The sequence below is a fragment of the Ursus americanus genome, chromosome 24, assembly GCF_024610735.1.
Source record: "Ursus americanus isolate L20-20 chromosome 24, mUrsAme1.1.p, whole genome shotgun sequence".
NCBI lineage: Eukaryota > Metazoa > Chordata > Mammalia > Carnivora > Ursidae > Ursus > Ursus americanus.
The window spans coordinates 20,452,268-20,467,175 of NC_142150.1; positions in this window are offsets into that span (position 1 = coordinate 20,452,268).

The following is a 14,908-nucleotide window of genomic DNA, read 5'->3' on the forward strand; positions in this document are numbered from 1 at the left end:
CCACCTTCGGTCGTGTGCACGCTCGAGTCACATCCCACAGAGGAAGTAGAGGCAGCTCTCAAAATAACTTCTATCACGACTCTCCCTACTGAAAAGACATTAATGGCTCCAAATAAAGTGCAAGGTGCTGCCTGCCCTGAAGCTTCTCCCCACACCCACAGCCCCGCCCCACGCTGCGCTGAACGCCCTGCTCTCTCCCACCCCGCCCACGGCCCCGCCCACACCGTCAATCTCCCCGCCCTCCCGCAGGCTCCCGGAGGGCAGTGTGGGCGCCTGGGCTTTCAAATCCCAGCTGCACGTCTGTCTCGCTCTGGGCCCTTGTGCCACTCACTTCCCGTCTATGAGCCTCAGTCTCCTCACAGTTCCTCGCATGTTGCTGCACGAAAATTAGTGCAATAAGGCACTCAGGTGCTCAGTAGATGTTCCTTGCTGCGGTCCTGACCCCACGCTCCTTAAAGCCCTGTCCTCCCCGGAACGTCGGTGATGTTGCACTACCATGGTGCTGCTGGGAGCCTCTCTGGCTGCTCTTGTTCCGCCTCTAATGCACTCGGAGCCGCCTAGCATCGATTGAGCCCTTACCTGGTACCACGCTATCATCTCTCCATTTTACTTCATCCCTGGATGTTGTTTTCACCATGGGTAGCCAGTCAACAGATGGACGTGTTAAAACCCAGAGTAGATAATAACCACCCAAGAAGACACAACCAACCAGGGGCAGAAATGGTGCTCAAATTCAAGCCGTCTGGCTCCAGGCCCCTTGCTTGAAACCCCTCCACCATTCTGTCTCCAGCTCTCCAAGTGCTCCAGGCTGAGCCGTGGACTCCTTGTTCCTCCTCCAGCGACTCTCCCTTTCCCTGATTGATTTATTCAAAAAGTTTTGTGTATTTATTTCCCCCAGTCTCAGTCCTATCCCAGCCCCACGTCTGAGCTTGCCAGACACCGCCCTCCTGATGGCCCGCCTTCATCTCAGCCCCAGACTTACTTCAAACCCCTTCTTCTGCTATTGAGTGACTTGATTTTGCAGGTTTCTGGGCAAATTTCTTTCATTCAGCCTTGCAGGCTAGTTTCTTGTGGCATGCCTGCCTCCTTCACCAGGCTGTGAGCTCCCAGAAGGCAGGACCCTGTCCTTGTGGTGCCTCTCTCTGCCTCGAGTACAATGAAGACAGATGAAACTCTCTCTCAGATCGTATTCTGTCCCGACTTCCCTCTCTCCCTGCAGAGAACTATTCCTTATCCTTTCTTCCTGCCTCTGGAATTTTTTGCTTGCCTCATCCCTTCCCTCTGTCTCCCACATCCCTCCACCCTGGTCAGAGCCACCTTCCAACTGTCTCAGATTCTCCCTGGCCTCTTCATTCCAACTGCCCAACTGTCATCCAGCCCCGCTCTTCACCACCAAGCCGTCGCCTTGGCATCCTTGCCCTTCCCTTATTTTGAAATGTTGCCCCTAATAACCTAAAACATAGTAATAATTTTTGCTTTTTTTTTAAAAAAAAACACACATGTGCCCTGGGGCACTTGGTAGCTCCGTTGGTTAAGTATCTGCCTTTGGCTGAGGTCATGATCTCAGGGTCCTGGGATCAAGACCCGCGTTGGGCTCCCTTGGGGAGCCTGCTTCTCCCTCTCCCTCTGCCTGCTGCTCCCCCTGCTTGTGCTCTGTCTCTGTCTCTCTCTCTGTCAAATAAATAAAATCTTTAAAACACACACACGTGCTCTGAATATAGCTGTGGGTCACCAGTTTGCTGCCTATGATCAGCTGGAGCCGGGAGGAGAAAGGTCTTGATAAAAAGGAGCGTTGTGTTCAGCCTCCGAGATGGGCCTCCCGATCGCTGCCTTCTGGTATTTACGCCTCTGCGTGGTTTCCTTCCACGTTGTCTCAAGGCTGGTCCGAGTGACTGGAGAATATGGCAGAAGTGATCATATGTCACTTTTGAAGGGAGGTTATAAAAGCCAATGGGGTGCCTCTCTCTCTCCCCCATAACTTGCTCTGAGGCAAGTAAGAACACTCAGACAGAAATGAGGCCTTCTGCCAAAAGCCACACCCTGTGAGTGATCCATGTCTGAAGCAGGTCCTCCCGCCCCAGTCAAGCCTCCCGATGACAGCAGTGCTGACTGACTGCTTGACGGCAGCCTCACGAGAGGCTCGGAGTCAGACTGTCTCGTTAGGCTGCTCCTCAGATTTTGGCCCTCAGAAACTGTGTTACTGTAAGCTCCTGGACTTGGGGATAGTTTGTTACGCAGAAGTAGGCAACTAACACAGAAAATGAGATCTACTCATTCACTCCATCATTTGACACATCACTTTTGAGCTGCTACTACAGGTCGGGTTGGGTACTATCCTGAATGCAGGAATGTAGCAGTGAACAAAGGACACAGAGTCTTTACTATCACAGAGCTTTTACTCTGTTCAGGGGAGGGAGATAATTAAGGGGAAAAAAGAGATATGCCAGATGGTGATAAATGCTATGGAGAAAAGCCAGTATAAAGATGGGATGAAGGGTATAGATAGGCATGATATTGACACAGTACACAGGTTGGTCAAAGGAGGCCCCTCTAGTCAAGTGCTATTTGAGCAGAGAGCTGAATGAGATGAGAAAACAGATATGCAGGGAAGAGCACACAAGGCAAAGGGAACAGTAGATGGGATGGCTCAGTACCCACTCACTTCTTACCATTCCTTTGCTCATCCTCAGGACAGGCTACCTCATGTCTGGCCTCAATTGCTAGCCCGCCTTCCACGTACCTCCAGCTTGTGCTTTCTTCTACCACGGTCTCTTCCCAACAAAACTGCCAAAGTGATCATACTACAACATAAATGAGATCAAGTCACTGCTCTATGTAAACCCTATAAGGATTCCTCATTTCATTCAGAATAAAACCTGAAATCTTCCTCATGGCCTACCAGGCCTTACACGATGTGGTCCGTCACTGACATTTTGGCCCCCTCTCCTCCTAGTCTCTCACTCACTCAGTCCCTCCGGTATTCCACTCCAGCCACAATGGCTTCCCTGTTGTCCCGACAAGTTCCCAGCAAACTCTTGCCTTAGGGCCTTTGCTCTGGTGGTCCTTTCTGCCTGGAATATTCTTCCCTCTTCCTCACTTCCTTTAGTCTTTGCTCAGATCCCATCATGTCCGTGAGGCTTACCTTGACCATATCATTTAATTGTGCAAACTGTCTCTCCCCACCTACAGGCCCACCGCCCCTAAACGTGATCAACTTTTGCTTTTCTCCATAGCACTTACCCCTGTGAATATTAAGTGATTTATATTTTTAGTTTGCTATGTATTTCTGCCCACTAGAATGTAAGTGCAAAAAGATAGGAATGCCATTCTTTTGACCCCCTGAGGCTTTCCAGGTACCTATGTTCCTGGCACACAGTTGATACTCTATTAATATTTGTTAAGTTAATTAATAAATGATTGGATGAATATTCCTCTTTTTCCAGTGACTGATTTCCGACCTCAAGCAAGAAACTTCTCCTCCCTGGGCGTGTTTCTTCTTGATAAAAGGAAGAGATTGGTCCCTTCTAGGCTGTTCTGGGTTGCATGGTGTCCCACAAAATCCACCTGGACTGTGGACAAAAGACACAGAAAACGAGAGCTCAATTCTGGGTGTCTGCCATTCCAAATGCACTTGGGGGACAAAAATCAAGAAAAAAAAGGGTTTTGGTCTGCAATAAGTCACCGACCTAGTTATCGACCACATCCTTTCCCTCATGCCCATGTTTGCAACAATTTAGGAATAGATATCCAGACAAGTGAAGGAGCCTAGGGTTCATTAAGAAGATATTCTGAAAAGGATATCTATAGTATGATGCCCTTTATGAAAATTAAAATACAGGAAGCCATATGACACATTTCTGTTGGTTTCACATCTGTATAGGGTAGTACAATATATTGGATATATTGGGGCACCTGGGTGGCTCAGTCGGTTGGGTGTCTGCCTTTAGCTCAGGTCATGATCCTGGGGTCCTGGGATAAGCCCCGCATCGGGCTTCTGCTCAGCGGGGAGCCTGCTTCTCCCTCTCCCTCTGCCCATCCCCTCACCGCCCCTGCTCATGCTTGCTCTCTCTTTCAAATAAATAAATAAAATCTTAAAAAAAAAAAAAAAAGAAAGTACAACAGTCAGTCACCAACTCCACTGAAGTGGTTTCCTCTCAGGAGAAGTCGTAGCTCTTTGGGACAGACCTAGCTGTAGCTGTGTCTGCGATGCGATTTCTGAGAGAGAAAGAATTCTGAAGCAAATATTTCAAAATATCAACATTGGTTATATCCAACTGACTCCTGTTTTTTGTTTGTTCTCTATGTGACATAATGTATCATTTAGAGAGACGATTTTTTTAAAAGATTTTGTTTATTTGTTTGACAGAGACAGTGAGAGAGGGAACACAAGCAGGGGGAGTGCGAGAGGAAGAAGCAGGCTCCCTACTGAGCAGGGAGCCAATGTGGGGCTCGATCCCAGGACCCTGGGATCATGATCCGAGCTGAAGGCAGACGCTTCACTGACTGAACTCTCCAGGCACCCCAAGAGTTTCGTTTTAACTTCCAGCTTCCCCAGGAGCATCTCTGGCTAGTCTAGTTGCACCCGGTGGCCAGCCTGGTCTTACCTAGCTCTTTTGATTAAAAAGCATGTGGCATCAAAGAGAAGTGATAATTTGTCCCAGTCTCTGCCAGGGCCAGCTAATACTTTCCCCTTGTCACTGTCCTTGCCAGAGCAGGGGAAGTGAGACAGTGCATGCCCTGGGCAGGAGAAGGGGTGCCACTGGGCTGGGGGGCATGTGCATCCATAGCACGAGCCTGAGGCCCAGGATTGATTGACAGCTCTACGTCATAAGGCTGGGCCACCTTGGGCAAGGTACTTCCAACTAATGCTTCGGCTTCCCCCTCTGTATAATACATCCCTCTTAGGTTTATTCTGATATTTGAGCGAGAAAAAAAAATTCACGAAAATAGCTTGCAATAGCGCCTGATTTGGGGAGGGTCACTGCAGATACGGCTAGAGGTTTGCAGACATAGGTAAGAAAAGATATGATAAATATAAATTTCTTCCTCTCAGCTGCCAATCTTCTTGAACACTTCAAACACCACTGACCTCTGTGTACGTCTCATCTGGGACTAACCCAACAGACCTACATGTAATTAAGAGGCAAGTAGGTGGATCCATGGGTTCCTCTCCCAAAAGGGAGGCAGCTTGTACTGCAGGATCCGGTTTCCCTGTCAGTTTTCTCCTCAGATGACTTCTGCTTCCCCAGCTGACTCCAAATATTCCAGATATGTTAGCCTGATCATATACACCCGGCTGCCTCCCCACCTGAGACAACGGGAAGCTGAGCTCTAAGCAGGGGTTTCCATAGTCATTATGAAATACCAACCAACCAAATATACATATTATTATATATTATATAATAATTAGTAAGTAATATTATATGTAAATATTATATGTGTAATAAAAAATTCTCAAAGTCCCAGAATAAATCTTACAGGGATATTTTACGGGTTCAGGGAGAAGATAAGTGTTCGCGTTTGGTAAGGGCTTAACATGACCATTTGCTCACATTAAGTCCCCCATAAAGTGGAGCTGTTCTAAACTATTATTAATAACTATTATTAATCATCTTTTCCATCATCATTATCAAACCAGGGCTCAGAGACTTCAGCTATAACCTCAGCAGCCTCCCCTCCAGTTGGGGGATCCCCAAGCAGCCCCCAGGCGAACCGCGGTCCCTGGGATCCGGCGAGGTACTGGACAGGCGTCCGAAAAGCACCCGGAGCGCGCCGCCCCGGCGACAAGAGGAGGAAAAGAGGAGGAGCTGCTCCCCGGGCTTGAGTCCTGGCTCCTGGGCACATGTGATATCACCACCCCTCTCCCGGGCCCTCTCAGATGACAAGCCAGGCTCCCTTGTCGCTGCCCCCACCCTGCGCCCTCTGGTCCCTGTTTCTTTCTCCCTTTCGCCGGGACTAAGGGACGGGCGACATCCGGCAGGTGGCGCTGGCCGCGCTCGGACTCCCGGCGCCGTCTCGGCTGGTCCAGGGCGGGCTGCACGCCGGGGGCCGCCGAGGGGGCCGCAGTTCAGGGCGCAGGGCGCCGGCGCCTCCCGCCCCCCCCGCAGCGCCACGCTGCGGGGAGCCTGCAGTGCCAGGGCCGCAGGCAGGAGTCCCCACCGCGCACCCCCAAGAGCCCGGCGCGGGGCTGCCTTACCTCCGGGGCGTCCTCGCTGATCCGCGCGGCTCACCGCAGGAAGCCGCGAAGCTGGGAGTTTTACCAGGTGGGAGCGGCGGCCTGGCCTTCCGACGCGGGGGTGGGGTGGGTGCTGCAAAGGGGGCCCCAGCCTCCCCCGCCAACACCCCGGGATGCCCTGACGCCCCGCCCCGCAGACACCTGCGCGCAAACCCGAGCCTCCGGGAGAAACTGCGCCCCGGAAATCAGGTGTGCTTGGATTCTGGTTTCCCCGCTGTCATTTCCCTTAGTTTCCCAGCTCTACAGAAAGACCCCGGCCGGGTTTCGTGGCGCCACTGGTCTGAGTGATTCCGGACGCGTCCGACGGGGCGCATTGACAGGGAACAAGCACCGGCTCTCCGTCAGCGCGAAAGTTATCAGAAAGACCTCAGAGGAAGGGCAAGGGACATTATCCCCGCACTGCGAGACCCCTCCCTTCCTCAGGGACACCTCACCCCTGCCCCCAGCTTCATCCACCACCATAAGGGCCCCCCAAGCGCACACACGACAGACACCTTAGCTCCTGCGTTAAAGCTTGGTCCATACCCTCTTGCAAATAGCTACCCCTAGGCCACCTGTGAGCCTAGGGGTGTGCTCACGTGGGGGGAGTCTGTATCCTGGAGATGATGTGGCTAGAAGAAGGCAGAGCCTGGCAATAGGTTAGTGCAGTTTGGACAGGGAATTCCAGAGTCTAAGCAGCCAGAAGGGATGACACAGGCTAGGGGAACTCACTCTTTTGCCCTCAGGATTTCTTACCCATTGGGAAGGATGGCGAGTCTAGAGGACAGCCAAGCTCTGGAAAGCGTGGGTCTCTTGCTGGGTTTCCCATCTCAGTCTTACTTAACCTGAATGTCTCCTCTACCGCCCCGCCCCCAACCCATCCCACCCTGGATTTCATTTTTCTCTCCTTCCTCCATCATTCCTGGTAGCCACCATCTCCTGGGTCTCATTCCTGCCTCCTTGCCTAACTACCAGCTGGGTTCCACTTCTTCTCTTCCCTTAATCACATTGAGCATGTCCATAATAACAATAATAAAATTCCAAGCTTACTTAATACCTGCTGAGAGACAAAGACTGTCCTAAGTGCTTCACACAGATTAATTTACTTAATCCCGATAAAAAACTCTATGCTCTAGGCACAAGTACACCTTTGTTTCTAAGATGGGGAAACTGAGGCTGTCAGGGATTAGATCTTTCCCAAAGGTCACCCAATTGTCGGAGCTGGAGGATGAACCCAGGCCATCTGGCTCTGGGGTCTCGCCCCTTAACCACCACATTCTGCTCTTTCTCTGCTGGGTTTCTTCTTTAACTTTTGGATTTAACCGAGGCAGTAGAAACTTCATGTGGATTCCAGAGATCTTGAAGCAAGTTTCACCTCCTCTCTGGATGCTGTGATCTCTGTAACATTGTGGCCCTATTGATAACCCACATTGCTTCCTGTTTATATTTTATGCCAGCCTTTGCTAAGGTCCTGTTTGAACTTTCCAGTCTTGTCTCAGATGCCTTACAAGGAATTAAGAGAGCAGTAATGCTGAGCAGTGCCCCTATGAAGCCAGAACATCAGTGGCAGGAAAACCAGTAAGTGGTTGGTTACCCGAAGAGAGGGGAACCTGTGGCCCCCAGGGTCTGCTCGTGGTCTGGCCTTCCTTCCACAGTCTGTCCTTCAGTCCCCACCTTAGAGAGTCTGGCTTTGATTTTGTTGCAGTGGTGGCTATTTATGTTCACTTTCTTTCTTTCTTTCTTTTTTTTTTTTAGATTTTATTTATTTATTCGACAGAGATAGAGACAGCCAGCGAGAGAGGGAACACAAGCAGGGGGAGTGGGAGAGGAAGAAGCAGGCTCATAGCGGAGGAGCCCGATGTGGGGCTCGATCCCATAACGCCGGGATCACTCCCTGAGCCGAAGGCAGATGCTTAACCGCTGTGCCACCCAGGCGCCCCTATGTTCACTTTCTATCCAGTGTTCTCTCACTCCTTGTGGGTTAGAGCCCCAGATGTGCCCAGCCTCATCTATAAGTCTTTCCTAACCATAAAACACCAGTTTCTTTAGGGAGAGAGTTTCTCAGGCAAGATCAGGACCAACAGGAGGTCAGAGTTCAGGGACTGTTTGATGAAGTCAAAGATATTCTTAACCCAATCCTATCTCTATGGGAAACATATGACCCCTGGAAGAAGTTGGTGTGGGCCTTGGAAAGGGGGTTTGGCAACATACATTGGCTGGCCACATTCTGCTCTGGTTATCTCAACATGGATGATAGGTTCTGTCTTTGGACCAACTGAGTTCTGCTGTCCTCTCCCTCCAGCATCACCCATTAGTGAATGTAATCTTCAGGGAGGCCCTGGAGGCCGAGGTCCCCTTAAGTACTGGGATTTCAGCTTCTATCCTTAGAACACCAGACTGACTTGACTTTAGAATATCTTTTGGAATTCCAGAGGCTGGCACAATGCTTCCTGAGATTCTGAGGGTAACCAGAAGTGGGCTGGTAAGATTATGGCACAGGGTGAATATCAGGATAGAAGTCTAGGGAGCTTGGCTGAGGCTGATATGAAATCAGGTCCCATTTCAGGGTGGTCCTAGGTATATTAGACTCCAACGGGGGGGGGTCACTGCTATTTTTGTTGCTGTTATATTCGTTATCCTGATGATTCAAGTTTAGAAAAGGAGCTAGAATAACCTTTAACTGTCTATGTTCATGGTAGATCTGAGATGGAACCAGGACACTCTGGCCCCCGGGGCCACACGCCCAACCACTGACCCCTCTGCTTCTGTCTTGCTGCCCCAGAGTGAGGTTTCTTCTTTACTTTCAATATCAACTGCATCCATTACCTTGAGCCTACGCCCTTCATGTCCATTAGCACCCTCTTCCTCTGAAATATCGAATCTCTCCCTCTTACCTGGTTCCCCTTGGTGTCAAGATAATGATCCTTTAGTCTAAAAAAATCTCTTTCCATTGACACTACCACTCAAGCTACCATCCCATTTCTCTCGTTTTACCATCTCCTTTTACTTCTTAAAAAAAAAAAAAGTAACTCTAAAAACTCATCAATGCTGTTAAGAGTCAGGAAAGCAGCTTTTTGCCAATGTATCCTATGTACACTTTGCTGTATATAGATATACATATGAGATATATATCACAGCAGGAAACATTTTATTATAAACATTATACATATAAAAGAGCATAGTATCTTATACTAAGTGTATATATATTTGTATAATATACATAAATATTTATATATAGTTGTATAATACATATTTATTTGTACAATGTATATATATATTTGTGTATATATTTGTACTATATATATGTTTGTGTATTCATATTATTTGTATTTGTGTATATTTGTGTATTTGTATTATACATATAAAAGAGCATAGTAACTTATACTAAGTATATATATATTTGTACAATATAAATATATATAGTATAATATATATTTGTACTATATATTTGTGTATATATTTGTATGTATATTTGTATATATATTTGTACTATACATATGTACATACTATATAAGTATTTGTACAATAAATATGCAATATTTATACATTTTACATATACATATTTATACATGTATACATATACAATACTTACTATATATGTATTTGTACTATATATATATATATATATATATATATATATATATATTTGTAAAATAAAATGTTAACGGAAGAAGAGCGGGAGGGTAGCCTAATTAACTTCCTCGTCTATTCCCTCCCCTCCCTCCTCTTCCACTCGCTCACCATCCTCCCTTGCAATCTGGCTTTCACGCCCACCCTCAGAGGTCACCAGACCCAGTGGTCCCTGCCAGACTCTCCTTCCTCACTAGACACTGTCGCCATGCTCTCCTGACAATCCCTCCCGGGCTGGATGCCCTCCTCATGTTCCTGCTTCTCTGCTGCTCTAATCTCTACCTGGAATGCCTTTTCTCTCATCTCTGCCTGCTAACAATCTGCATCCTTGTCAAGACCCAACTCAGTTATTACCTCCTCCTGGAATCCTTCCTCATGCCCCCCCCCCCCCGTTCTGCACGCTCTGTGCTCACTTGGCCCATTTTGGGTAATTTTGGAGTAGAACTTTTCTTACTCATTCAACATATAAATGCTCCTCATGGGCCAGGTACTGGGGCTACTTGCTGCTTTGTATCAGTTATTGGTAATATTAAATTTTTCTGTTTGAGTTGCAAGGAACGTAGACTCACTCAGTATTTTACTTTAAGAGCATAGGATTGTGTAATGGGGGTTTCTTATCACCTTGTCATTTAGCAATTGTCTTCTTCGGAGAATAGAAAATATTAATGGATTTATGACCATTGTTTCTTTTTTTTTTTAAGATTTTATTTATTTATTTGACAGAGACAGCCAGCGAGAGAGGGAACACAAGCAGGGGGAGTAGGAGAGAAAGAAGCAGGCTCCTAGCAGAGAAGCCCTATGTGGGGCTTGGTCCCAGAATGCCGGGATCATGCCCTGAGCATGCCCTGAGCCGAAGGCAGACGCCTAACGACTGCTGCACCCCATGACCATTGTCTCTAAGCAAAGCATGCCAAAGGTCCTGTTACCCTTTTCTAGCAAGATGCTTGTGAGTTCGTACTGAAGACTTACAACTAATACGTGTAAAGCTCCCTCCCCACCCTCACCCCCACCTAAAGTTCTTTTGTTCAGGGATCCTGCTGGCTCATCCCTTATTTTAGGAAGAGGATTTTCCCTTTGATGTTTTGCCTGGGCTCAGCCCTTCTTCTACTCCCACTCCCTACAGGGTCAAATGGTTTTAGCCACAAGGAGACCAAGTACAACTCTGTCGTCTGTTCTAGGGCTAGTGACGGAAACCCTGAACTCCTAGCCTAACTTGCTGGAGTGAGTGGTCATTCTGTAGAAGTCAGATTGTAAGTTGTATCCCTTTCCAGTGTTTTTCAGCCCATAGTACAAACAAGCAACACCAGCTCGGGCCCCAAGAATGTTTTTACAATTGGAATTTTTCTCCTTTGGCAGAAGTTGGAAAGCAAAAAGAATAAAATCTAGGTGGACTGGGGTTTGGGGCAGCCACGTAGGATTCTTACCATTGGGCACCACACACGTACTCATCCAAGGGGACACCATTCACATCAGACGTCTTTATTATCCTGAAAATTTCTGTGTGTTTATTAATATTGCTTATTGCCAAGATTGGCGACTTGTATGTTTATTACAACTTCCCGGCAGATGGCAGTAAAGTGTCTGTTTTAAGAGGATTAATGTATTTTGTTCTGCTTCCGTGCACAAAGGAGAAATGAGTCAGTAATCAAAACCAACAACAGATCTAACGTCATCTGAAAAGGTTTCTGCTTCTAAACAAGAAAATGCTTTTCTAATTGATATGCTGATAGCCGAGGGTTTAAAAACAAATCCCATTGTTACTAGCACACCCGCTAATTTAATGTTTCACATTTGCATCACGTCCTCTGCTGTTTATCTGCTGTACTCAAAAGGTATTGCTGAGTTCCCAGTGTAAATCTACAAGGACTTTCATTACATATGAATCACCAGCAAACTACATATGCTCAAATAATCCACAAAATAAATTAATGCACATAAATCAGAGATATCTATTTAACGATCTGGTAATTACATAATAGCAATTGCTTACTGTTATGGATATTCTGTTAATAAGAATGTTAACACTTGACAATACTTAGCAGCTTGTTAGATATGTATTTTGTATGTTACATACATAAAAGTTCTAAAATAAAATACTCATTGCTGATTTTTTGCTCAGACACTATGGAAGAGTTTTGAAAATTAGTTTCAGAATCAGAAAACAGAAGAAAATGACAAACAATAATTTAGATCATTGGATACATTTTTGGAAAAGACTGATGGGGGTGGGGGCAAAGGCTGCTGGATTAGGATGTGAGTTTACCATGAATATTTATGCCAAGCATAACTGGTTAATTTTGGGGAAAAGTGGAAGGGAAAAAGAAAACATTAAACTGGATGTTGCCTATCCAGGTACCTGGCTACATAATTTGAACATTTTAACAATTTGAATATTAACATCAATCTGGTTGAATTTTGTCTGTCTTGTGTAAGAAACTTAATTTTTCATTTAAATTTATTTTCATTAAATTTCATCAAGGTTTCACCACATTTTGTCAAATTTAACTGTCATCAGCACATGTAGGAATTTTTCAGAAATTATTTATAAATTCTAACTAATGATCAAAAACTCCATATGATTCTATCTCAGTGATTTCTGTGATTTATCTGTATGGCAAATTCTTCAGAGATGGGGAAAAAATCAACTGAGGAATGAAAACGTGTGCTAGGATTGGCAGTATATATATCACCTATTACTAATGAACAGAAGGTAAAATGCATTTCAGCAATAGTGTTAAGAATTCAAAGTTGAAATACGATTTTTTTTTAAAGATTTTATTTATTCGACAGAGATAGAGACAGCCAGCGAGAGAGGGAACACAAGCAGGGGGAGTGGGAGAGGAAGAAGCAGGCTCATAGCGGAGGAGCCTGATGTGGGGCTCGATCCCAGAATGCCGGGATCACGCCCTGAGCCGAAGGCAGACGCTTAACCGCTGTGCCACCCAGGCGCCCCTGAAATATGATTTGAGAGACAGTATAGTGACAGGGATGCAGACGAAGATATATGCAAATGAGAAACCACATCGAGAGCACACACTTTTGGCAGGGCAACACCAGGGGGAAGATTATCCAGGAAACTACAAATACAATGATGAGAATTGTCTTCCTTTGGCAGAAATGATACAAAATCTAGTAACATAAGGGCACATCGATTAACGAATCGTATTATACATTTTTAGGGCATGAAACATAAAACCAAGTAATTAAAATTATGGCAGATGCAATGAATGAATTACTTTTGAAAAAGGTATGAAATGCAAATATTATTTGATTATTTTAGATACAGCTCCTGGCATGAGCCACTTAGAACATATAATGTGATTAGGTCTGTGGACTTCCAAAAAGTAAACATATGAATATTTGGACAAAGGAGTTATAGAGTAACGAGATGACAAGACAAAAGAAAGCATATATGTATTTTCAGAAGACTACTTATAAAACCTGATTCCAAAGAAAAATTGGATACAACAATGCCACAAGCATGTGTAGAGAACACAATGGGTCGCTACAGAAGATCCTCAATATTTTCTAGGGCATTCTAGATTTTTTGTTTTGCATCCTCTTTACATGTGGTATTAAATGATGCAGCAAAAATCTATTTTGACAGCACTGAATTTTTTATATCATCCAAGAAATTATATAACTACTCTTTTTGCTTCAACCAAATGTTGAAGTATATCGAAAATGCATTTACGGAACATAAAATTTAAAATCATTGTTGAATATGAGATGGGAAAATTGAGTAGATGCCATCTTGCTACTAAAACTTAATTAGGGGGAGTATGCAGTGCATATTGATGATATGAATAAAAACATAGATTCTAAAAATACAAGTCAAAAGTGTACTTTTGAAAATATCCTCTTTAACATGCACTGCTCAGGACTAATTTGGAGTGAAGGTAAGATTAACGTTACAGTAGGGGCACCTGGGTGGCTCAGTCGTTAAGCGTCTGCCTTTGGCTCAGGTCGTGATCCCAGGGTCCTGGGATCGAGCCCCGCATGGGGCTCTCTGCTCAGCGGGAAGCCTGCTTCTCCCTCTCCCACTCCCCCTGCTTGTGTTCCCTCTCTCGCTGCCTCTCTCTCTAATAAATAAAAATCTTAAAAAAAAAAAGTTACAGTAGTCCCTCCTTATCCGTGGTTTTATTTTCTGTGTTTCAGTTACCCATAGTCAACTGCCATCTGGAAGCAAATGATCCTTCTGACTCATCACCAGGTCAACAGTAGCCTAACTCTGATGTGTCACAATACCTTCATCACTCCCTTCACTTCACCTCATCACTCCCTTCACTTCACCTCATCACTAGGCATTTTATCATCGGAAGGTTGAGTCCGGTATAGTAAGACGTTTAGAGAGAGAGAGACCACCGTTCTATAACTTTTATTATAGTACATTGTTATAATTGTTCTATTATTAGTCATTGTTATTAATCTCTTAACTGTGCTTAATTAATAAATTAAACTTTATCATAAGCATATATGTATAGGAAAAAATAGTGTATATAGGGTTCAGTCCTATCCACGGTTTCAGGCATCCCCTGGGAGGTCTTGGAACATATCCCTCTGCGGATAAGGGGAACTACTTACTACATTAGCAAAATTAGACAGGAACCCAAAGTCAATGAATATCATTGCCTTAAAAGCATATAATGGACAAAATCACTCAAGAAAAATTAATTTATAGAAAGATAATTACAGAAAGATATTATTGATACTAAACAAATTGCAATTTCTTCACATTGACCCCAACTTCTCCAAAGTAAAAATATCAGAGAGGGGAGGAAGATTCATTTCAAATGCTATTTCCACAATCAATCCACCTATGATCCAAAATCTGTTTCTTTTTTTTTTTCTATATTGGTAACAAAAACTATCTAAAAGAAAGGCTTATATAGCTGAAAGAATATCATGTTTCTTTCAGAATCCTAGATCAGTACTTCTCAAATTTTCATGTGCTTACAAACCATCCAGGGATCTTATAAACATGCAAATTCTGATTCAGTAATTTTGGGGTAGGAACTGAGATTCTGCGTCCTTAACAAGCTCCTGGTGATGCCCTGATCCTAG